The following is a 23628-nucleotide window of genomic DNA, read 5'->3' as shown; positions in this document are numbered from 1 at the left end:
GCGACGTAGTAGACGATCTTGCCAATGGCATCAGGCGGGTCAACCTGATTGTAAAAGGATTGGGGGAGGCTGAAAGGGACGATGGCGCCTCAACCATGAACGTTGTACGAACCATCAATTCAGGTCATTTGGGGCTAACACTCGAGGAGGATGACATCCCACAAGCTTATCGCACCAGTCGACCCCGACCCAATATTGCGCGGCCAATAATGATTACGTTTTAAAAGTTTAGGCTAAGTCACAAAGTCCTGCGAAGTAGGTCCAAGCTAAAAAACGATGAACCCAAAATATGGTTGAAAGAACAGTTCCCGCCAAAAACTCATGTTGTAACATTACCAGACAGACAAAATGAAAAGAAAAGAACAAGAAGAAAAGACAAAAGAGAGAAGAATGGAACGAAGAAACATGAAAAAACAAAGAAAAAAAGAAAAGAAGATAGAAAGGAAAATAAGAAAAAGTGGACACACTACACTGTATTGTATGACAAATCACAATTTTAAGCAAAACAACAATTCAGATTGTGCAGAAAAAACATAAAGACGAAGCAGTGAATTTAAGCGAAATCTCTAAAGAATTTATGCCAAGAGCGGAAAAAACCAAAGCAGTTCAAGGGGCGAGTGCGGACGTTGAAAAAAAAAGTGCAAAATAAAATTAGCAAAGTGAATTGTAATGTAGATGACACTGAATAACAAAAATTGTATCCCACTACCAGTACAAAACCACAAACACACACATTCAATAAAACCTAGAACCAACAACCATGCAACACCACCACCATCAAAAACAAACAAACGCTAAAATACACATTCATACAACTTCTGTGAATGAATCAAAGCTGCAAAAGAAACTCTTTAAGATGCTTTTTAAATGGTGATAAAGAAGAAAGTGACTTAATTGCAACCGGCAGACAATTTCAGCTTGAAATAGCGAAAAAATGCCAAGTCATTTTGCCATAAATTGTTCAAACTGAATGAAACAGGTAATTTTAGTTTGCAGCGAATCTGGTTGGGTTGGTATTCGTGAGAGAACTCAATAAAGTGGAAAAGAAGTTGATTAGTCAGCAGTTTGAACAATAAATTAATAACGTTATATTGGAATAGTTTGCGAAGTGACAAAACGTTATTTTGAACAAGAAGTGTGCTAGCGCTGGAACACAAGGAGGAGCTACTCGTGATTATGCGGATGGCTTGGTTCTGGACGTGTTGGACGTATGAAATGTGAGAATTATATGTATTACCTCATGCAACAATTCCATATATCAAATGAGTGTGAATAAAGGTAAATACAAAGAAGCGTGTGACGAGGAAAAAACTGACGAGCCTTAATGAGGGCTCTAATGCCATATGCAGTTTTTCGTCTTAAGTAATTGAAGTGATTGCGAAATTTGAGATGAGAATCAAGGTGAACGCAAGAAAAATGACATGGTCAGGGATATGAATAGTGTCGGTACCCACAATTATCGCTGGTTTAAAGGCGACGCACTTCTTTTCCGATCTAAATAACATAAATTTAGTTTTTGAGGGATTTATAATTAGGTGATTCTTGTGGCACCAATCTATGGCTTTTGTTAAAACACCATTTAGCAATAAAACAAGCGGCGGTAGCGATTTGTGGGCAAGAGATAATGTGGTGTCGTCGGCGTGAAGAACACAATGATCTGATTGAAGATGATCCGCGATATCATTAATATAAATTATAAATAATAAGGGGCCAATTATTGACGTTTGAGGAACCCCCTGATTTTTAATTTTGGTATTAGAAGAATGTTCGCCATTGTAAACCTTGCCTTCCCTATTAAATAAATAGCTCCTCAAAAAAGAAAATGCAGGGCCCCTCCCTTATGCCGTACATATCAAGTTTATGGAATAAAATATTATTATTAATTGTGTCGAAAGCCTTTGTGAAATCTATAAACACTGTGCCCACAAGCACGCCGGAGTTTATTGATTTTTAATATAATCTGTTAGGGATAGGAGTGCGACATTAGTCGAGCTACCAGCGCGAAAACCAAATTGATTGGGCTTAAGGAGGTCAAATTTTGCGAGGAAATCATTCAAACACTGTACAAATAACCGCTCAATATTCTTACTGATACTTGATAGAATAGAAATCAGCCTGTAGTTGGAAATTAGTAACCTATCTCCCTTTTTGAACACAGGAATAATTTTTGCACTTTTTAAAATTTGCGGCAAAATTCCACCTTCAAAAATGCGATTGCTTATTATACATAGCGTACTAGAAATAAGATGAGAAACAACTTTTAAATGACTTGCACGGATATTGTGCTGTCCTGCACGCAGTATCTTTCAATCCCAAAATTGTAAAATATACCTCTTCAGATGACACAGGAAAAAGTAAAATGTATGACTAGAACGGAATCTATCAAAAAATTACGAAGAAAGTCGTGGTTTCGGAAGCGAGAAAAAGCATTCACCACATGCATTAGCAACGTCGCTAGATTTGTGAATGACGCCGCTGTAGTTTACTTCTGATACAGGCACATTGCATGCGGACCTGTTTAGAAAATTATTGAATAACGTCCACTGTTTCTTAGGATTATTTTTCTTTTTATCAAATTCACCTACGTAGTAACGTTCTTTAGCTGCCCTCAACAAATTATTCAAAACTTTGGAATAATTCTGGGAGCGCCTAGCAAGTAATAAATTAAAAGGTTTCTTTTTAGTTTTGCGGTATAACTTTTCTTTCTTGCGCATGCTTCGTAGTAGCCCCTGTGTAACCCAAGGGTTGCCAGGGTACTTGTACCTTCTTTTCACTGTAGAGGTGCTAGCGGATATAGCATTATGGATAATGTTAAAAAATTCTTTTATAGCTTTATCTTCGTCCTTTAGGTTGTCGACACGGGACCAGTCAGTGGAGGTAACGATTTCTACAAATTTATCTCTGTTGAACACAGAAGTTGAAAAACACGGGATGCTTTTATCCGCTGCAGCGCTAAACGTAAGAAATATAGAATAATGGTTGGTAATGTCTACACTTACCACTCCAGATGGCGGTGCAGGTGCTATATTTGATATGGCATGATCCAGTAGAGTTTCAGGGCCAAGGAACGTACATCTAGTCGAATGTTGAATTAACGATTGATAGCCGAACCCACTGATACAGGAAATATAGTGCGCGGGTGTTTTAGAATAAATATCCAACAGGTTGATGTTATTATCTCCTACAAGAACAATGTTCTTGTTTTCCGACGACAGTTTTTCAAATACTGCGTCAAGGCTAGCCAAAAATTCCGAAACGGATGACGACAGCGAACGATAGATGCATCCCAGAATAAAGTTTCGTAGCATACTGCCGATAGTTGACACCGTCAAGGCCCTGACTGACACGTGCTCAGCTCACGTCATTTTAGGCTCGGAAACCTGGCTGCATGACGACGTCCCGAACTATGAATTGTCGCTTCCAGGCAACGTATTCGGTTTTCCATAAAGATAGGACAAAATACAGAGGGGGGGGATGGGGGCTCTTAAAAGTGATAAACAACCCGTGATTCTTCGTACCGCAACGTCGTTAGAGCTTCTTTGGGTTATGGCTCGTTTAAAAGGCGTTACTCATGTCATAGCCGCCTGCTATCACCCTCCTAGCAATCAGCCTTAGTTTATTGACAACCTTAATGACTCATTAGAATATATTATTAGCCCGTATCCATGGTGTATAAATATCCTGGTTGAAGATTTTTATTTTCCCGTCATTGACTGAACAAAAAGTCAGCGGTTCATCAAACCGGCACGAGTGGTCACGTTCCCTTCATACTCTGAACATTTTTCATTTAACCGAACTTGTTCCATAGCCAACCCGAGGTGAACACATTCTGGATTAAGTGCTTACGAACCATACTAATGGTTGTAAAGATACGTCCTAGATAAAATAAGTGATCACAGGCTTGTTCATTGTTTATTCTCCGTGTCTGTGCAAAGTAGAACCACGAACATGAAACATATTCCTAATTATTCCAACGCAGACCAAGCAAAAATGAACAGTATGCTCGAAACCTTTTCGGTCGCATTTCAAAGTAGTTTCCATTCCCGGTTCCCAATAGAAAATTGGAAGCTTTTTGTGACAAACTGAAGGTCGTTGAGCTGGTCTGTATTCCAAAAATATCAATTACAGCCACAGTACATGCACCTTGGTTCACAAAAAAAGCAAGGATACGTTTAAATAAGAAGAAACGGGCATACCGAAAGGGTAATCAAAGAAACACGCCGGAAAATTTGCAAATTTTTACAGAGATGGCCGCGAAAGCTGAAATTTCAATAGGAAAAACTAATCACTTCAATCACACATTACTTACTCTATTATAAACTAATCCTAAAAAAATTGGGAGATCGTTAGTCCTAAAAATCACCGAGACGTTTCCCCATAACAGATAACAGCGGGCGCATCGCCTCACCCGTTAAAACAGCCGATATAGTTATTGATCACTTCAGAAATGTCTATAGTCAAAAAGAGCGTATAAACAATTTTCCTGAGATTAATGGTCTAAACAATATTTTCCCATCCGACAATATTTTTATAATCATACAAGGCGTGGTTAAAGCTATTGAGAGGCTTCCAATAAATTCTAGTCCAGAGCCTGATTGTATTGACACAAAATTGGGGCAAAGGACTTCACAAATATTGGCACTTCTATTGTCATTTATATTTAAACAATCGCTTAACACTGGATGCGTCCTTGATGACTGGAAGATCGCAAACGTAGTGACTATATTTAAATTAGGTGAACCCAGAAACACCAGTAATTATCGTCCCATTTCTTTAATGCTTGTATGCTGGAAATTATTGGAACACATATTCTTCAGTAAAATAATGTCCCAAATAAATATAAATGAGTTATTCTTCGAAAATCAACACGGATTGAGAAATAATGTCCTGTCAAACGCAGCTTTTTTAATATCTGACATCCATTCTTCCATTCATGCCCTTCAATACACCGATGCCATTGTTAAAGATTTTGCCAAGGCCTTTGACAGGGCCCCACATAAACGTTTACTTTCAAAAATTTGCAAACTGCAGTCAGACAATAGAATTACGTAATGGATTCAGAATTTCTTATCAAATCGGTGCCAACGTGTTCTCATGAATGAATTTAGCTGAAGTACCACGCGAGTCCATTCTGGCGTACCGCAGGGATCTGTATTTGGGCCTCTTCTTATTTTAGTTTATATAAATGATATCGCGGAACAAATTGGCTTAACAATTAGCTTAACATAACAAAGTTATGCATTAGAGTATGCATTACCGGAATACAGACCATTGCGTCATTTACAGGCAAACAACTTCCCATGACGATTTAAATGCTCTTCAAGCCGACTTAATCAAGCGGACCCAGTGGTGCCATCGATGCCAGGTGGAAATTATGTACAAAAAAATAAGCATATGTCCTTTTCTACGCTCGCCAACACGCCCCGGAATTCTTATACGATTGACAACCTTCATATCGAACAAGTTGACTCTTTACAATATCTTGGTGTATTTCACCTTTGACTCGCCTTGGAATAGGCACGTAGATTATATCACAAAAAAGCCTTCAAAAATTTAGGCCTTCTTAAACACCGACTATCACTCGCAAACGCTTAAACGAAAATGCATGCTTATACTTCCCTGATTAGGACATCATTAGAGTATGCATAATGATATCGCATTCAAATAGCTTTACTCTGACCAAACGCCTGGAATCAGTTCAGAATAAAGCTGCCAGGTTTATTTTATCGTCTTACTCATCATTCAACAGTGTTTTCCTTTAAAATTCACACTCAATCTTTTACACCTTGACCATAGACGCAAGTTTTCACGTTTGTCCTTTTTCACTCTATATTTTGGTGATTCTTTATTCATGGCTACACACGATCTTCCTGCTCATTACACTTCCATGCGTGTTGACCACCTTCACAAGCTATCGCCCATCTTGCAAGAACAGTGAAATATCAAACTTCCTCCCTTTTATTGTCGATCAAAGAATGGAATGCCTTACCGGAAGGCAGTGTGGCAATAAGGGAATCTGCCTCATTTCAGAAAGCTCTTCTGGCCTATCTCGAGCCTAGAACTGTACATTGATTGTAATCGATTGATCATGGTTGAAAGTGACTGTACAATATACGCAACTTTGACCCGATTTTAAACCCGCCATGTGATGGTTCAAGTTCACCCCGATGTGCCTCGCGCTGCGCGTGCCTTTTATCCCTTCTGTTGAATGTGTTTTAAATACTGATTGTTTAAATAACCCTCTATGTAATGCCTGTCGGGGCCGTAAGATTATGTAAAAAGATAAATAAAAAATAAATAATAAATAAATAAATAAATAAATAAATGAACAAATAAATAAATAAATAAATAAATAAATAGAACAGAACGTTTATTAATCAACATTTAGGACAGGAAAGGGGGGCAGAGGATGAGAGAACAAACTCAGGAAGTAATTGGAAATGATAAGGACACGCCTGCGCCCTTCAGTTGACGTAACTTTGATTATGATGGTGCGGACGCTGGTGATAATGATGATTATAATGAAGGTAAACATTATAGCAGTTGCGCTCTACACTCGCTAATAGTAATAGACACCTTTCTTGCAGAACACGCCGTATGTTGTGGTGGCCAAGCAGGGACGTGACGGTCAGTACCAAATGCAGCAAGGCGTCGAAATTGACATTCTCAAGGCCATCAGCCACAGTATCAACATCACGTGAGTTCTCGTGTCTTTTAACAGCGAAGCTTCTAGCAAATCGTAGTTGTTCTTGTCATCAGTTGAAAATACCAACAAAGTGCCGAGCCCGCTCTCGGGAGCTCGGGTCTCGGGGCGATCGCTCGGCAGTTAACAAAACCAAAAAAATGTGGATTGCTCGTGTGTGCGCTCAAAAATATATACACGAACTAATGTAAAAAATTCATAGTCCTTGTCAGCAACATAATCAATTCATGTTAAAACCAAACGTAGTAGCGCAAGGCAACAAGAGGCTTCTATAGAACCAATAAGGTGAACCATAATATTGCGGAAAAAATAAAAAAAAAACAAAATATTGTTTATTGCTTAAGTGAGTTTAACAGACATGGCACAATAATTGTTTTCCGTAACTGGTGCGTGGATAGGGCGCAGACCATGCTTCTGGATGGCGTGTGTTATAAATGTTACGACGGGGATTCACGCTCGAAACTTTTCAAATAAAATTACAATTTGTTTTTGTTTCAGTGTTGGTGCTCATTTTTTTATCATGCGCTGCTTGAACGGAACGAACGCCGAGGCTTTCAAAAATTTGTTGTGTGTGATTATCATACGGCGAATTATCATACGGCGAAATGATATTGGTTGCTGTCACACGTCCGCAAAGAAGAGGCAGTAATTAAGGTGTGAAAACAAAAGAGAATAAAAAATTACCAATTTTATGCCGTAGAACGGACCGTAAACTTGTGAGGACGCCAACAACGCGTGCAACGTTGCTTGAGATATTATCGGCGTGTTTTTTGTTCCATGTTAAGTGCTTCTCGGGAAAATCGGCAATGATTTGCACATGAGGGAGAATTTCGAGGCTGAAATCACCAATGCATAGGCTCTTGCTAATACCTGCTTTTGAGTTGATTGGTTTGAAGAGCACTGCTTTCGCGTTATATGTGGCTATATTTAACGAAGGAATCTTGCTCAAGTTATTCAGTTTGTTTAACACAATGTCAACAGGATGCAAATATTTCGTAGTATCTTTACCAGAAAGAAGTATGGTGATGTCATCTGCAGAGAAAACAAATCTGTAAAAGTTGTCGACATTAGCTACGTCGTTTATAAAAATTAATAATATAAATATAAATGTACGTTGTTATTTTAATGCCTTAGAATCAGATATTTAATTGTCTTCAATCAGAATTTAAGGTATCTTTCAATCAAAGTAAGATGTTCTCCACTAAAACCGTAACGCTCGAGCCTTTCTAGCAAGATAGCATGTTTCTTTCGATGGAACTCCTCCGAAAAATCTACAAAGACTCCTAATGTTACCAGTTTACTTTCAATGGCCCGCAGTAGTAGTACTAGTATAAACGTTTATTTGCCATAAATGGTAAAGGAGCAGAGGATGATCTCCTGCTTTGGTCTTGAGGTGATCGCCCCCTTTGGTTGGCGTCCCTAGTTCGGGATGCCATGGCCTGCCGCAGCACGAAGAGCCCGGTTCACCAGACCACGCTGGTTCTCCAGGACCGCGCTGGTCAGCACGGCCTCCCACTGCTCCAGTGATGGCACGAGGACCTCCGGTAGTTCCTTGACGCCCTTACACTCCCACACCATGTGGTATAGGGTGTTGGGCGTTCCGCTGCAGAACTGGCATTCGAAGCTGTATAATGTGGGGTACATCATATGCAATTGAGTGGCATGTGGGAAGGAATTTGTCTGAAGTCTTCGTAGTTGTGTTGATTCTTCTCTGGTGAGCTTTGGATGTGGAGGTGGGTATTTCCTTCTTGTAAGCCTGAGGTGTTCCAAGATGTCTTTGCTTCGTTTGGCGATGGGATGGCGGTGTGGCATCCCGGGCAAAAAGTGTGTTCCTGTCAAGGCAACTGCCCGGAGTGAGAGGTCTCGGGCTACGGCGTCGGCCGCTGCGTTACCTTCTAGGAACTCGTGCCCCGGTGTCCACACGATGTATATGTCTATTGGGTTTCGGCGTGCTTGAAAAGTCTTGGATAATATTCCAAGCGCCGTTTTAGAAATTCGTCCTTTTTGGTAATTCCTGCAGGCTGCTTGCGAGTCCGTGAGCACTGTGATTCGCTCTTTGGTTTCCGGCGCTGTGGTGACGCCAAGCGCAACCGCTGCCTCCTCCACCGAGTCCGTGTCTCCCGTCTTGACTGTTGCCGATGATAACCAGATAAATCAACAAACACCAGATATATCACCACCAGATAAACACCAGATAAATCACCAGATAAATCAACATAATGGCAACACAATGAAACTACACAGAACCCCCATGATTCTTCGCATCCTCATCAGGGTTCCCCACGGGCAGATGGTGTGAGTTTTTTCCAGGATGTGTTCGGGCGTCATCAGAACCCACATTGTGACCGAGAAATTTCAGTTCTCGCAACTCGATGTGACATTACTCTGTCCTGATAGTCAACTGTACCGTATGAATGGCGTCTCTAACGCTGTTTAAACGTGACAAATGATGTTCAAATGAACGGAAAACCAACCCGGTCATATAAATGTACCAAGCATGCATGTCTGTCATTTAAAACCAGCAAGCGCACTGCCCGCCACTCGATTTATCGTTGCCGGCGACGATCATAGGGGAAACGGAGGAGTTTAACTTGTTAAACTCACGAATACGGTTTTCTTACGATGTAGTTCGTCAACCTCAATTTCCAAAACACCAGACATGAGGTTTTAGTCTCACGCAAATGCTAAAATGTGTGATCGATTCTTTGGAACGCGTAAACATCTTGCTGTGTCACGCTGTTCAATTTGAGGTAATTCACACAGAAGCCAAGGGTGTTGTCTTTTTGTCTCACGAGTACCTGGGTGAGGCCCACGCACCTGTCGATGGCTGGGTAACGTCGTCGTATAGCCTTCAGCATTTCCATCACTTGCTTCTTGTGGACACTCTTTTGTTGATCCGTTTTTTTGTGTACACCCTGTTCGGGTGCTGAAGGACAGGCCTAGCGCATTGCTGCGTTATGATCCTGTGCTTCGCTTCAGGCGCACCGCGCACTTCAGATGTCGTGACGAAATAGTCCGAGAATTCTCGCGCAAGGCTTGTCAAGGCATTCTGCGGAGTGTTGGAGAGATTCAGTATGATTTACACAGGTGTGCTGTAGAAAACTCATTTGCTGTAAGTCTGCTGTCAGCGGGTCATCAAGCGTCGCCCCCAATAAGCCTGTGTGCATGACCTCGACAATCTCGTCAATAAATGCTACTGTGGTGCTTTTCGTGAGGTGGTGGCGCTCTTTGGTGGGGCTGGTAAGGAACACGGGTGCACGCCCTTTCTGTAGTTGCAGGACTTTTAGTGCCCCACAACCACCCTCGTCTAGCAGAAAGTGGATATAGCCTTCGGCTATGTCTCTGTAATCTACGAAGGCGTCACTCGCGACGCATGTGCGAGCGCGAAGTTTGACGCTCTCGTCAATAATGCGAATGGCCGTGTGATGTACGTGTTTAACGCTTCCTGCTTTAGGTTTTTTGTAGAAATTGAGATGGTACACTTCGATAAGACGATCCGGGCACAGCTCGTGTTTATAAACTCCGTGCCATGTAGTAAGTGTCAACTGAGTGTCATGAGGACTCGGTAAGTAACATGACGGTACCTAGGTATGTAAACCCTCGGATCTTGACCCGTGGAATGCACATACCAACATGTGAGGTCACATGACCCGAAGCGGTGCAAACTTTACGGCTGGTCCAGGGAATGATCACTTCTTTCAGTGCAGTATCTAGAGGAATATTCTTCACTGAGTGATGGGCACCTGTGTCAGCCAAAGCAGTTGTCAAATAGTAATTGAATCAGAGAAGTAGCTCGCGAGAAACGGGTTGGATGGAGCAACTTTCGCTGTCCGCCTCGTCGATGGTATCAGGTCGCTGCCGCCGTTTTCGCATTGAAGGATTGTCTGAGGATTGGTTCTCACCAGCCTCACCTCCAGGGTCAAAGTCTTCAGTTTCCTCGTACTTCAGGGCTGGGCCAAGCGTGGTTGTGGAGCTTAGCGCAAAGCAAGGACTCGAATTTTGGCGTCGGTTGGGAGACGGTGAAGGAGAGCTTGATATGGGAAGGTGGGAACACGTCGTGGGGGTCAGCGAAGAAACTATCAATCTCATGCGGTGCTTACTTCCGTGTCGTGAACGTTGTGCTTTCCGCGCAAATCCGTGCAAACCGGCAAGGCGGTATTCGCACGCGTGATAGATATGCCTTGCCTCCCTGTAGTGAAAACAGCGGGGTCTGTGGTCAGTGTTGTACCAGTGGTACATCTATGTGAGGTTGGTTTCAACTGATCACGGCACTGTACGGGACGTCAGGGTTACAATCGTCGGGTGCGGTGCAACCGCAGCGATAGCCAACAAATAACTGTGGTGGGACTACCACAATACCTCTTTGTACGAGGATCTTGACTCTTCCGGCCGTGCGCACGGATCGTCTGGCTGTGAAATCCTCACAACCCACTTGATTTTTTCCCTGAATATCTAGGCGACGGTGACAGTGGGTGGTTACTTCTCACTTCGACGCCTTGCTTGCATCTCTTCCTGAACAATCTTCCAAACGGGTTTGCGGAGGCCGCTGACGTTGCTTCCCAGCGCCGTCAGACTGTGCGCTTCGGGAACGCCGGCTTCCGGACGACAGTATTGTCATTTTTTGTGCTGGAGCGTTCTCTCTAATATAGCGGGGCTGTGCCTGGAAGGTTTCTTACCAGTCCGGCAAAGATGTCTTGCTGACACCTCGTATTGGATGCCGTAATTTCTTGTCAGTCGGCCAGATCGGCACACTACAATAAGCAGGTCGTGTTATTCATGTACAAGGCTAAACACTCGTTTGGACGTTGGTTCCTTGCCTGCAGCGCAAGCTCAGCCCTTTCCTTACGGCCGATGCTCACATGGGTTACGAGTAGCTGGTAGCAAAATCTCCCCAGGAATACATTGTAGCTCCGTTGTTTTCCAACAACGTACGTGCGGAGTACTCGAGTTGTAAAGCTTAATCTGCTCATTCCAACCGTTCACTTTGGCGACGCGCTCAAAATGATCCAGCTAGTCGTCTTCCTTCTGAAAGAATAGCCCTGGAAGCACTTTAGTACTCGCGGGAGCTTAATGACGTGCTCAAAGGGCGGTGTGGGAGCTGCAGGCTGGACCAGTGTGCTGTTCCCTCATTCAGTCATTTTGGTTCTCCCACAGGGCAATGGTCCGTTTTTCCGTAACGTAAGAGGCGGCTGGTGTGCTACGGCGGGCGTGGCCTGAGTGCGCTGAATTGGTGCGAAGCAGTTTTCGAAGGAGCGGATATCATATACCCCGCTCGTCCACCCCTTTGTACACAAAGAAAGGATAGTGCTTGTGTATAAATTCATTTAAAAGGACTAAATTGTTCAAAGCAGGCCACACGCCAGTAGCCGTGGCCTGCTTTGAACGATCTCTCCGCTTTAATTCTCCTCCGCGTTTTTCCTACGCTCCTTCATAATCTTCAGTAAGTTATTAGGCGGGCCAATGACTCTGCGCTGAGCGCCCTAGACCCATGGAGCTCTCATGAGCCATCTTGTGCGCCGTATAAAAGAGAAACCCGTATCGAACACAAGCCGAAATCCACAGGCGCAATTCTTGCTTGCGAGGTTTTGGAATTCATTGTGCGCCTTTTCGTTTCCTGGCAAGGATGAGTGGGTTCCGTCGAGCGCATGTAAGACGTACATGTCAGAGTTGAGCGCCAATATGCGGGCAGTATCTATTTGGCTTGCTTGAGAGGAGATACCACCCTACTTGGTTGAGGAGAGTGCGAGTGCAATAGCTACTTCCTAACCGGATTCCTTGGGGACCGAACCAAGGAAATTCTATGGGTGTCTATACACGTTTTCCGGGGCACGCAGAGAGTATCCGTCGTATCCTCATAGGCTACGTGGTGTTACTTGACTAGGCATCGGCGTTTTGGTGCGGTTAGCATCGGAGTCTATACCCGCACCCTTCGGTGTTCGCATGCCTCGGCCACTGCAGTTTAGCTGCATTGGCCGCGGCATGCTTTGGCTGCATGCCGCGGCCACTGCAGCCAAAGCATGCTGGGGTCCCTGGACATTACAAGATCACGCATTGGCTTCGCAACAACAGAAAAAGTGACTCTCGTGGGTGTGCCGTCCTCCCTAGACGGAAGGCCCGCCTCCCAAGGAGTGTCCATTACTGCTTCAAGAAGACCACTTGCTTTTACTGAGAAGAGAACTGTTTGTTATTCACGTACTTATCGCCTAAAAAAAGCCCCTCTTTACTGAGCTGTAAATTCGGCGATCAGTTGCAGAAAACAAGGCTTGCTATTCTACTATTTCACAGGTATACGCTGCTAATCGACCCTGAAGTTACATACGGAACCCTGGAAAATGAAACTTGGACTGGCCTTGTCGGGGATGTCTTGTACAGGGTGAGTGTGAAGCAAAATGGTCGATCCGGTGGATGTGAAAGAAGTTCGCTACGTAACAGCCCCGATAAAATATCAGAAACGCGTCTGTTTATTTTGAAATATTTGCAGCTGGCGTTGGAAACATCTTGGCTCGCAATATACGTGGCCGCGAAAAACGAAGCCAGCGTCGTTTATGCCCATTATTTGAACGCCCCTTTCGCTCGTTCTACGCTGATAAAAGGAAACCAGTGACTATGCTACCACCAATGAAGGTATCTGCATCCGCCGGTGTCCTTTGCCATTAGCTGCTGAAACAAATTAACCATTCACGGGCCCCTTTGTAGAAATATTCCAATTTCACAAGAGAAAATGAGGCTGCATTAAAAAATTCGGTCATTTGCTAAATTTGTTCAAATAATAAGAGGTTCGAAATTGTCCTTGGCGACGGGAGGGGGGGGGGGGTCAGAAAAGGAACACGGAAAGATGAGAAAAAACATGTGCTCATTCCGCAAGTAAATTAGATGTCAGATGGTATAAAAATGTTTCCAGTCGGCATGACGTTGGCGGGACATCCATGGGCCCAAAAAACGTGAAAACGTTATGAAGCAAAATAGACAGAATGTTATCTGGTAGGCGAAACATCTAATAAAACACGGGTGCCAAAGAAAAAGTACCTGGCCCTTAGTTTGCTGTGCAACTTGTGATGTTTATTTGATTCTGTTGTCGTGTGGCAACACATAGGCCAAACGGGGTGATGCCTAAGGATACATTTGCAGGACCATGAAAACTGAAGAATCAAAGAAGAGCTCAGAGTTACAGGAACGTTGTACCGCACATGGTTGTTCACCCAACATTTTTTTAGCATAACCGTTCTCTGAATACATCTTGGCAAAACTACTAGAGCGTTTGACATTGAAGCGTTTGACATAAAAAGAAGCGGCGCTTGATGCATTAGGAGCCCTTCCATTTTATGACTGACAAAGAATATTCTTATCCGTACCACTCGTTGCGGGTTTAGCAAATTCTGACATATTTTGGTTTTTCAACGCACTCACCCTTTGCCTGCCTACTGTGCTTGTGCTTGCATATATGCCATTTAGACTTTGCTTTAATGGTTTTTATTATGACCGAGATGAGCGTATCACGGGAGATAGTACATATGCACGTGTCTTTTTTTATTAAATGAGTAGTAGCGATTTAGTGCCGTGCCGTCTCTTTTTTCCTTCTTCCGTCTGTTGGGAGCGCTTTGAACACCACCATCAACAGCTACCCCTAGCCCAATTTTCGGTTCTACGAGAGCTCATCTCTTGACAGAACTTGCAGAATGCGCGGTGTGCTCACTGAAGTGCTTTTCGAGTGCAAGCTACGGTCAATGGCAACTTTTCCGATTTCTTTTTTCGGGCAGAGAAGCCATATGGCGATGGGTGAGTTGAGCTACGCCATGAATCGCACGGCTGTCCTCGCCTACTCGTACCCGGTCTTGTACGACGTGCTGACATATGTCACCAAAGCGCCCAAAGTGATTACATTTGCCTTGGCAATTGTGAAGCCCTTCGACGATGACGTGAGTATGTCAATAGTTCCTATTAACCCTACACTATGACTGAGTAAAGCCTGGTTATGAAGGTGCGGCAGCGATGGGCCCACATTTATCGATTTCCGGGTCGCACATGGCCGCTTTGATAAGTGGAGAGGGCCTTTTGCACAGAAATGAGGCGCCACTGACGAAGGTGACACAAAATTGTAGGCATTACGATGGTGCCTGTTCAGAGACCCCCTGTGCCCCGAGAGGGAAAAAAGTCCAAGGGGCCGTTCATCTTGCTAACACATCTCAACAGCGCTCGTGTGATGTGCTGGGCTCGCTTTGTAGCGCTGGTACCTCCTCACTTCGCCTTTCGCTGCCCTGTGCGCTGCTAGGCGGAAAGGGCTCCCGTGACTCGCTTTAACGACGCGTGTATATATGTGCATTTGCGAAGCGAAGCTCCAGTGCAAATGAAACAAAATAACGTGTAGAGCCCAGTGAAGCTACATAATAGCCTCAATGCTTCTCCCATAGGCACCACCAGTCGACATACCAATCGGTACTCTATCACTACCGACTCTCTCGAGCTCGCTTGTCTCTTACCTCTCCGCTGGCAATAAGGGTGACGTGTCCGGTGGGAAAAGCGGCCAAGACAGTAGACTGACGAAGACACCCCTGTGCACGCACGTGGCGCACATCTGGCATCACACAGCTTAGAAACAGGTTCATGGTGACGTTATATACACATAAGATGGTACAGTACTTCGGTTGTGCCGGTGCCAGGAAAGGGAGTGAACCTAAAGGAGCCACACAGGGAGTTTCGAGAGTACTAAATGGTCGTACCTTCATACACAAACGATACAAGAAAAAAATTATTTTGTACTCTTTGTATGTGCAGGCACGCTATGCATATAAATGTATGCAATGCTACCCTTTATGTACGAATGTATATATCATCATCATCGTCGACAGCGCACTAAGGTGCACTGCAGGGTGAAGGCCCCTCCCATTGACTTCCAACCACTGCTGTTCTCCGCCGGTCGCGTCCACTGTGCGCCACTCAATTCATCTATTTCACCCTCAAACACTTCATACCCTCCTTAATCTGCTCCTCCATTTCCATTTACCCTCCTCTATGACAATGGTTTACAACAGCTCTTCTGGACGTCCACTTACGAAGGGGGGATGGCGACTAACTCTTACAGAATAAGCACAAGCGCGCACTTCTGCATAGTGACGTCAGATATGTTAGACGTGAGTTATTTAGGAATTCTGCATGTGGTAGCTGTTAGCTGATAGGTAGAAAAAAACGCATGGAGCAAGAAATAGATTTTTGTGCCGTGAAAATGCGCGTTGTTATTTTGAATCATTCCGTGCTGATGACTAAGAATTTCCGTACATGAATGTCATATCGGCGCTGCAAAGCCAAGTTATGAATATGCAAATGGTTTGAAAAGCAACAGTTTCATCGAAGACGGTGCGGGATGAAAATTCTTCTGATTTTCCTGAACCTGCGATTGGTTTTGTTGGTGATGTTTCTTTGCGAAGATTCCAAGATAGGGCAGTAGTGATGTGACTTTGAAGCAAAAGATTTAGGAATGTTTCATTCAAGAAAATACGAGTGCACGGTAGCAGTGACACAAGAAATTCGCATTGATTCGCATTTTGTAGTATTTAGAACCATCTTCCATGCACTCTGCCATTTCGGATATGGCGCAGATGTCGCATTTGAATGCGTGTATGTCAGTATTGGTATTTATTTCACTAAAAATGACACAATCGTGTGCGGGTCAAATAATTGATGATGAGACACATTCAGGCAAATCATTGATGAAGGCAAGAAAAAGTAGCGACCCAAGGATAGTTGCCTGGGGTTCACCCGAAATAACCCGCGGTAGATGAGGATTGTTGCCATTAGCTGTGAAAAAAATTCGGGTGATTCATAATAAAACATGTAATCGGGTCTAGAATGGAGGTGTCGAGACAAATATTTTTTCTTCAGTAAGATATAACGCTTGCGGAACTTTGTCGAATACTTTAGCAAAAAAGAAAAAAAATACTTCGGAAAACCATGCTGTGCAGGGTCAAAATGAACCAGGTTCGAGAAAGCTGAAATCATTGGAGCAAATGATATATTCAAAAATTTTACATGAAATGCAAGAGATAGAATTTGCCTTGTATTTGATGTGGGGCCATTTATCTCATGATTTAAAGACGGGTACCACTTTTTATATTGCCCTTCCACCAGGAACGTCACTCTGTTGTAGTGATTGCTGAAAACGTTTAGCTGGGATAATAGAGGAGTTGTGTTTAGTACTTTCAAGGAATTTGGAATTGATATCATCTATGACAGGTGGGGGGAAATGTTTGAGTGAGTCGATTATCTCAATTCTTCGCTAAGGAAGAATCTGACGGGGGTTCATCTGTAAATAGTGCTATTCTTCAGAAGTGGGTATACAAATACTGGGATTTTTACAGCAATCACGAGTAAACACTTTGTTTTGCACCTTAGCTCAACTATCATCAGGTATGTATTTCCGGTTTTCGTCAGCTAGCGTAATGCGAGATCTGTCAGCGGAATTGACGATGCGGCAAAATTTTTTTGAATATTTTCCAGAAAACCAGGCATCATGTTTTTAAAAGTTTATCTTTGCAGTTTTGACAGCAGTAACATAATTATTGACTGCCCAGCTGCTAAGGATCACCTATAAATACTATGAGATGTTTTGGCGAGAAGGTAGAGTCGTACTTTTTTTCTGCTAGGTAGGCGCCTAAGTTATGGTCATACCAGGTAGCGTGTGGATTGCAGGATATTTGCCGAATTGGTAAGAAGCGCTCTTTTAAGCCTTGTTCTCAAGTAGCGTCCTGTTTTATTCCAGGAATCGTTCATCAAATCTTAGATCGTTGATCTAAGTAATCAATTCGAAATTAATGCAGCTCACTTATAATTTTTGCGAAGCTAGATTTTAGAATATTTCGAATGATTTTTTGTTTTTTTTTTACATTTTTGTTCTGGTATTGTTTCTGTTAGGACTAAAACGGTGCGGTTACTGAGTTTGGACATGTATGTTATTTGCGAGCCTAGCCCTGGCCGCTTTGTGAGAACTAAATGATATAGTTAGAGGTAGCTTGCATAACCCTTGTAGGTTCTCAAACTACTTGGGTTATGTTGAAGACTGTGCACAAGTCTATAAAGTGTTAGGTCCTACAAGAAAACAGTTTTATAAATGGTACTGCGGTCGACAATTTATTGTATAGGTAATAAAAATCACCAAATAAGAAAATAAGTCATGTCGGGTACCAAGATACCACTATGCTCATTGCATTGTGAAGGTCGCTAATGAAAGTGAATGAAGAAATTGGTACGAAGCGGCAAAAATTCAGTCACCGCGCACCCTAATTTCAATTCAATTGAATTACCTTCTTTTTTTCCAGGTCTGGGCCTGCGTGTTGTGCACTTTAGTAGTATCCACGCTGTTGTTGTTCTGCCTTCGATGGAGTCCACTGCACAAGGAGGGCGACACCATTCCAGACTTCTGGTTTCTCCTGTCGACACTGAGCCGCCAGAGTAGGTCACCAACCGTGTCATTATTATTACTCGGGGACGGCCCAGTGGGTCGAAAACGTTTACACCCGTTTTCTAATGGCCATCATTACTTAGTGGAGAACTTGTGCGTCGTTCGGCTCTAACGCCACGCTCCAAGCTGCGGCATTGTGCGTGATTAGCTGGCACATGCAGGTTTCCTTTATATTATGCGTTATTTCGTTCACGGATAATACTACGAGAATCCTTTCAGTTTTTAGCCTTTTCCTATATATGGGGTCAGCTTTTCCTCTATTTCAGTAAGCGCCATCTCATTGATGACAGCACACGCTGGAGGCCAGTGGTAACCAGCGCAATAAAAGTATTATCCACGAAATTAACCGAGGACTTCGGCAACATCTTTTTAAAACACGAAATGCTAATGCCTTTCTTTACTAGGTGGGGAGAGTGTAGGGGTAAGGAAGAAACAGTTTTGTGGTTCTAAGCTCATCCAACAGAAAACATGTCCGCAATAAAATTCAGGTTGATAAGACTTTCGAGCGAGTTAATAAGCGCAACTTCATGTTTCTATATTTTTACCCTTTTTGTGTGTGTCTGGGGTGCGCTACTTTAAAGATGTCAATGATCCAGTACCAACTAGTCTAGTAGAGCTTCTTATACAGTGCATTTTACGATTAATTCCAGCGGAATCGGGCAGTCAGTACGAATGGCCAGAGCGCAAAAAGCGTATGCTGCAAAGTTGATAGCTTGACAATTTAAAACTATGAAGTAGGCATCTTCATACAAAGAACGCATTTCACATTAAACCCCGCCAAGTGCCAACTTAAAATACGATCATGAAATGCCAAAGGGCAATATACATAAACTGATACCAATGCTTTGTCTTCGATTGAACGTACGTTTTGCAGGTGGTGAAATTCGCCTTGAGATAAAAATTTAAACGCTCTCAAAAAACTGCCAGCCCGTTTATCGGGAGAGTTCTGCAAGTACACCGGGCCGGAGTTGTCAAAGGCGCAAATCTGGCATGCTGCTGTCGCGTAAAATTAAGGGTGAAGTACAACTACATGTGTTGGAGGCCAATAACCTCGCTGTAACCTTCGAATCGAAGTTTAGCTTCTCCTACCATTTCATGTAAATTACTCCTGGGGTTCTTCAATCCCTTGGTGTTGTGTGCCGGCGCAATTAGGAGGAGTCGAAGGAGCCGCGCTCTTTCCTCAAGTCAAGTTGTATACACATGTTTTCGCCCGAAGTTCGAGTGTGCTAATATTTTGTGTACCCTGCCAAACTTCATGCTTATTGAAGGTGTCCTAACAAATTACCTTTGTTTAACCATCACGTCGCTAGAAACCAGGGTAATACTTCTCAATCATCGTCTCTTGTGAAGCTTCCACGCTTAAACTTCAGGTGTAGGTAAGGCAGATAATTTTTTCTCTTTTCAAAATCATTTACGACAAATCTTCATGTGGCGAGCTGATGCAAGTTCCACTACAGGCGCCTCAACATTAAGCCAGAAAAAGTGATACTTGTCTGTCCTCAATCTCGGCGTGATTTGCGGCCTTTGCTTCGATTGCAGTGCATGCAATCAGTATACAGAATATCCAGACATATTGCTTAATTCTCCGACTTTTTTTCGCATACCCGTCTGAAGTTCGTCTTGCTGTGTTTTACTTTATGTCCTTGCATTCATATTCTCTAACTAGGTACCCTTCCTTTGTCATTTGAGCATGAAATTCTTGCAAAGCTATACATCCTTTTTGTTTCAAGCTAAGTTTGTATTGACTAACTCCTGTTGCCATTGGTGTTGCTCTGGGCGTCAGACGCCAAAACTTCTTCGGCATCCCCGTCAGTTACCGCCTCCAGCTGACGGCAAAGGCGCCGCTCTCACAAGTGGCGCGCGCCGCACCACGCCATACTCCCAGCCAATCACAGGCGCTCCCGGAATCCTTAAAAGGGAAAGCAAAGTTAGCTCGTTCGAAGAGCACCGTTTAAGAGCACGCAGAAAATGCTGCATAACCGCGATTTGCGGTTTCCTGTTTTTTGTAGTTGTGTAAACGACAGGTCACACGACACAGGGCGAAATTGCCAGGCGGCTATAAAGCCAATGGTAGATGTTGTGAACCTGTCCAAAAAGGGGATCGACAGTTCAGAAGCTTTCCCTCTCACCCTGAGTGAGAAAGTCACATTAGGAGATGGGTGATTTAAAAACAGCTGTGATGTGGATGTATCCATACAAACAGCGCTAAAAGGATGGTTGTCGATTGATGATTATTTACAAGCGTATAAAAACCGACATAAGTTCGCTGGTTCTCCAAGTACCATCTGTCGCCTTCCACATACATACTCTGGACAGGGCTTGTACTGAAAGCACCACATGAGAGGCGACGCCACAAGTGCAGCATTGGGTAGACATTTTTAGCGCTGTTTTTGTGGCCGACCTGTAGACAACACTTCCTTAATTCAAGCGAGACCCTGCCAAAGCAATGTAAAGGCGCAGCTGGAATTGTTTATCTGCACCGTATGACCGGTGAGATAGGACTTTCAGAATATTCATGGTTTTTAGATATTTTGTTTAAGTTCTTTGATGGGTGCGATGAATGGGCGTTTTTCGTCCATCCCTACACCCAAAAAAGTATGTTCCTTTTTAAGGGAAATTGGGTCACCATTGAGACCAATGTCAGCCTCTGGCCTTACTCCGCGTCTCCTTGAGAATAAGACTTGAACTTTTCGCTGGATTAGGTTTTAAACCATTTTCGTACTCAAAGCGAGAAAGTTTCTTTACCCCAAGATGGACTTAATCTTCATATATGGATATGTTAAAAGATTTAAAAGATATTTTTACATGATTCACATTCACTAAAAAAGAGATCGATGGAGGCAATGCTTTCTGAAGCGAATTCGTGTCGATGATAAACAGCGTGCAGGTCACAACTTGCCTTAAGGCACACCAATTTCTGAAATGTGAACTTTTGACAGTGCCAACATGGCTGTTACACAAAATTTTTGTTTGGATAAGTAACTATCAAGAGTGTTCAACCTGTTTCCTGTTCTACCATAGGATTTTAAGTCTGCAAGATTGCCGTAACGCCATGCCGTATCATATGCTCTTTCGATATCAAAAAATACGGTCATGCAGTAGTGTTTGTGTATAAAGGCAAGTATAATGTATGATTTTAATGCAACAAGCTGATCATTTGTGGGTCGCCCTGCCGGGAAATCTGCCTGGCAGCTCTCGAGAAGACAATTGTACTCAAGAAAGTAAATCAGCCTCCGGTTACTCATCTTCTCAAAAAGCTTGCACATGCAGCTTGTTAGAGCAGTGGGTCTCTAGCTTGCGGGAGAAGAAAGGTCGTTCTCTTTCTTCAAAAAAGCCAAAAATACGGCCTCCCTCTAATACGCTTGAATGTGCCCCGAAAGCCATATTTGGTTGTATAGTTGTAAGAGTGTTTCAAGAGGGTCTGTGTATAGGTTTTGAATCCTAGTGTATGTAATGTTGTCTGCACCTGGAGCTGAAGGGTTACTAGTGGCAAGAGCAGTCTTCGGCTCATGAAGTGTAAATTCAGAGTTGTATGCAGGCTTGGACTTTTTCTTGTCACGTACGCGCTTTCTCTGTGCAGATATATTATGTTGCATGAAACTGTTTGTGTAGTGGGCAGAACTAGACACGTGTTGGAAAGGTTGTGCGGGTGTGTTAGCCTGGAATTCCAGTGGGTCCCCTGTAGTGGTAACCAGCGGCAGCCTATGTGTGGGCTGTCTCTTTAGTTTAAGTATTCGTTTTCATACGTCATGGGTGTCCGTGTATGAATTTATGGATGTGAGAAATGCGCCCCATCTTAGCAATTTAGCCTCACGGTGCACACGCTTACCTAATCCCTTTGCCCTTTTGAAAGAAATGAGGTTAAATTTGTGGGTAAGCTACGGAGGATACCCGCCGCCTGGTTCCGGGCCTCACGCACACGGTTGCAGACGTCATTCAACCAGGGCCTCCTTGGGTTACGAGGGGTATAGGAGGCCTAGGGAATTTACTTTTCGGCGGCAGCGAGAATGAGCGCCGTGACAAGCGGGGTCGCCTTCTCTACAGGTAAGTGTGCTATGTATGCATAGTGTAGTTGAGATGTCTGTGTGAGTGTGTTCCAGTTTGCACTATGGCCACTCTATGGCCACTCTTTGGAAAGGCAACTCAATAGTGGGCATATTTCCTAGTGGAGCCTTGCCAACACGTCCTTTAGGCATTGTTCTCTGGCATACATCGCAGGATTTAACATAGCGCCGAACTTCACTGTGTATGCAGGGCCAAAAGAACTCTTCCGTGATTGTGGACAAGGTACTCTTAACTCCTTGGTGCCCAGCCGTGATGGCATCATGGCCCAAGCTCAACACCACACTTCGGAGATCCATCGAAACCACTAACTGTAGGGTATCTCGACCAGAGCTGAACACACATCTTCTATAAAGGATACCTCCAAGCACCTCGAATACGAACGATGTCCGGCCTTGCGTATGTTTTGAGGCTTCTCCCAACTTCTCGTATAACTTCTTTAGGCACGGGTCTTTCCTCTGACTATCCGCGACCTCAGCAGGCTCTATGTCTAGCTTCTGCACTGCCGGAACTTTGAGTGAAGTCACGTGCTTCTTCGCTGCTGTCTGTGTTCTCGTAATTACAGCTGATGAAATTCTCTTAACCTGAACAACTCCATCTTAAACCTGGGACGCATGTAGACTTCGCATCTTTTCGGGAAACGCTGTCTGTGAGGTGTTCTGGCACATCTGGTGATGTTAATGAGCCCTGCCAGGTGAGGTCTGGGTGGTCGAGCTTCCGCAGTCCCGAGACGTTTCCTAGAATCAGGTCATACAAAGGCTCATCCAGGCATAATGCTAGGATCATCCCGGAGAAATATGGAGTGGAGACTTTGACTCTTGCTTCTGGTAGCTCTCGCACAGTGCTGTCAACCAGGACAACCGAAGAAGACATGCCCGTGAGGTATTCGGGCTTCACTAAACTACTCTTGATGATAGCAGTGTTCGTGCCGCTATCTCGTAAAACGCTAATGAGCTGGCCGTCAATTTCTCCGTAGACGACTGGCATACTAGGTTCTCCACCCAGCTGCGTTTTTATTCGCTGCGTACCGGGGATCACTTGTGTCTCAGAGAAGGCTGGTCTTGGCTTGACCACACATGTCGCCTTGCCTCGAGGCTGGAAGCCGCACTCGTCCGCCCGATGTCCCCGCCTATGACATATCTGACACACCATAGGCGTCGACTGGTTACGGTTCTGACCAGTTCGGCAATCCGCAGCACGATGTCCTACTCGACCACATCTCAGTTCTAGGCCCTGCGGCTTGATTTTTACGTTGTGAGTCGGTCTCTTGTCCTGACCCGTTTTCCTTGTCTTTGCTTAGGTTCCTGAGACCCTGCGCTTCTAACAATTGGTCAGCATGATCCGCAAGCTCGTCCAGAGAATTCAGTTTCCTCTGCTTCAAGAAGATTGCTAGCTCGGTATTGCAGCAGGA

Source organism: Haemaphysalis longicornis, unplaced genomic scaffold (genome assembly GCF_048455015.1).
Source record: "Haemaphysalis longicornis isolate Haplotype H1 unplaced genomic scaffold, Haemaphysalis longicornis Haplotype H1 scaffold_10, whole genome shotgun sequence".
Classification (NCBI taxonomy): Eukaryota; Metazoa; Arthropoda; class Arachnida; order Ixodida; family Ixodidae; genus Haemaphysalis; species Haemaphysalis longicornis.
Note: the sequence above shows the minus strand (reverse complement) of the source record.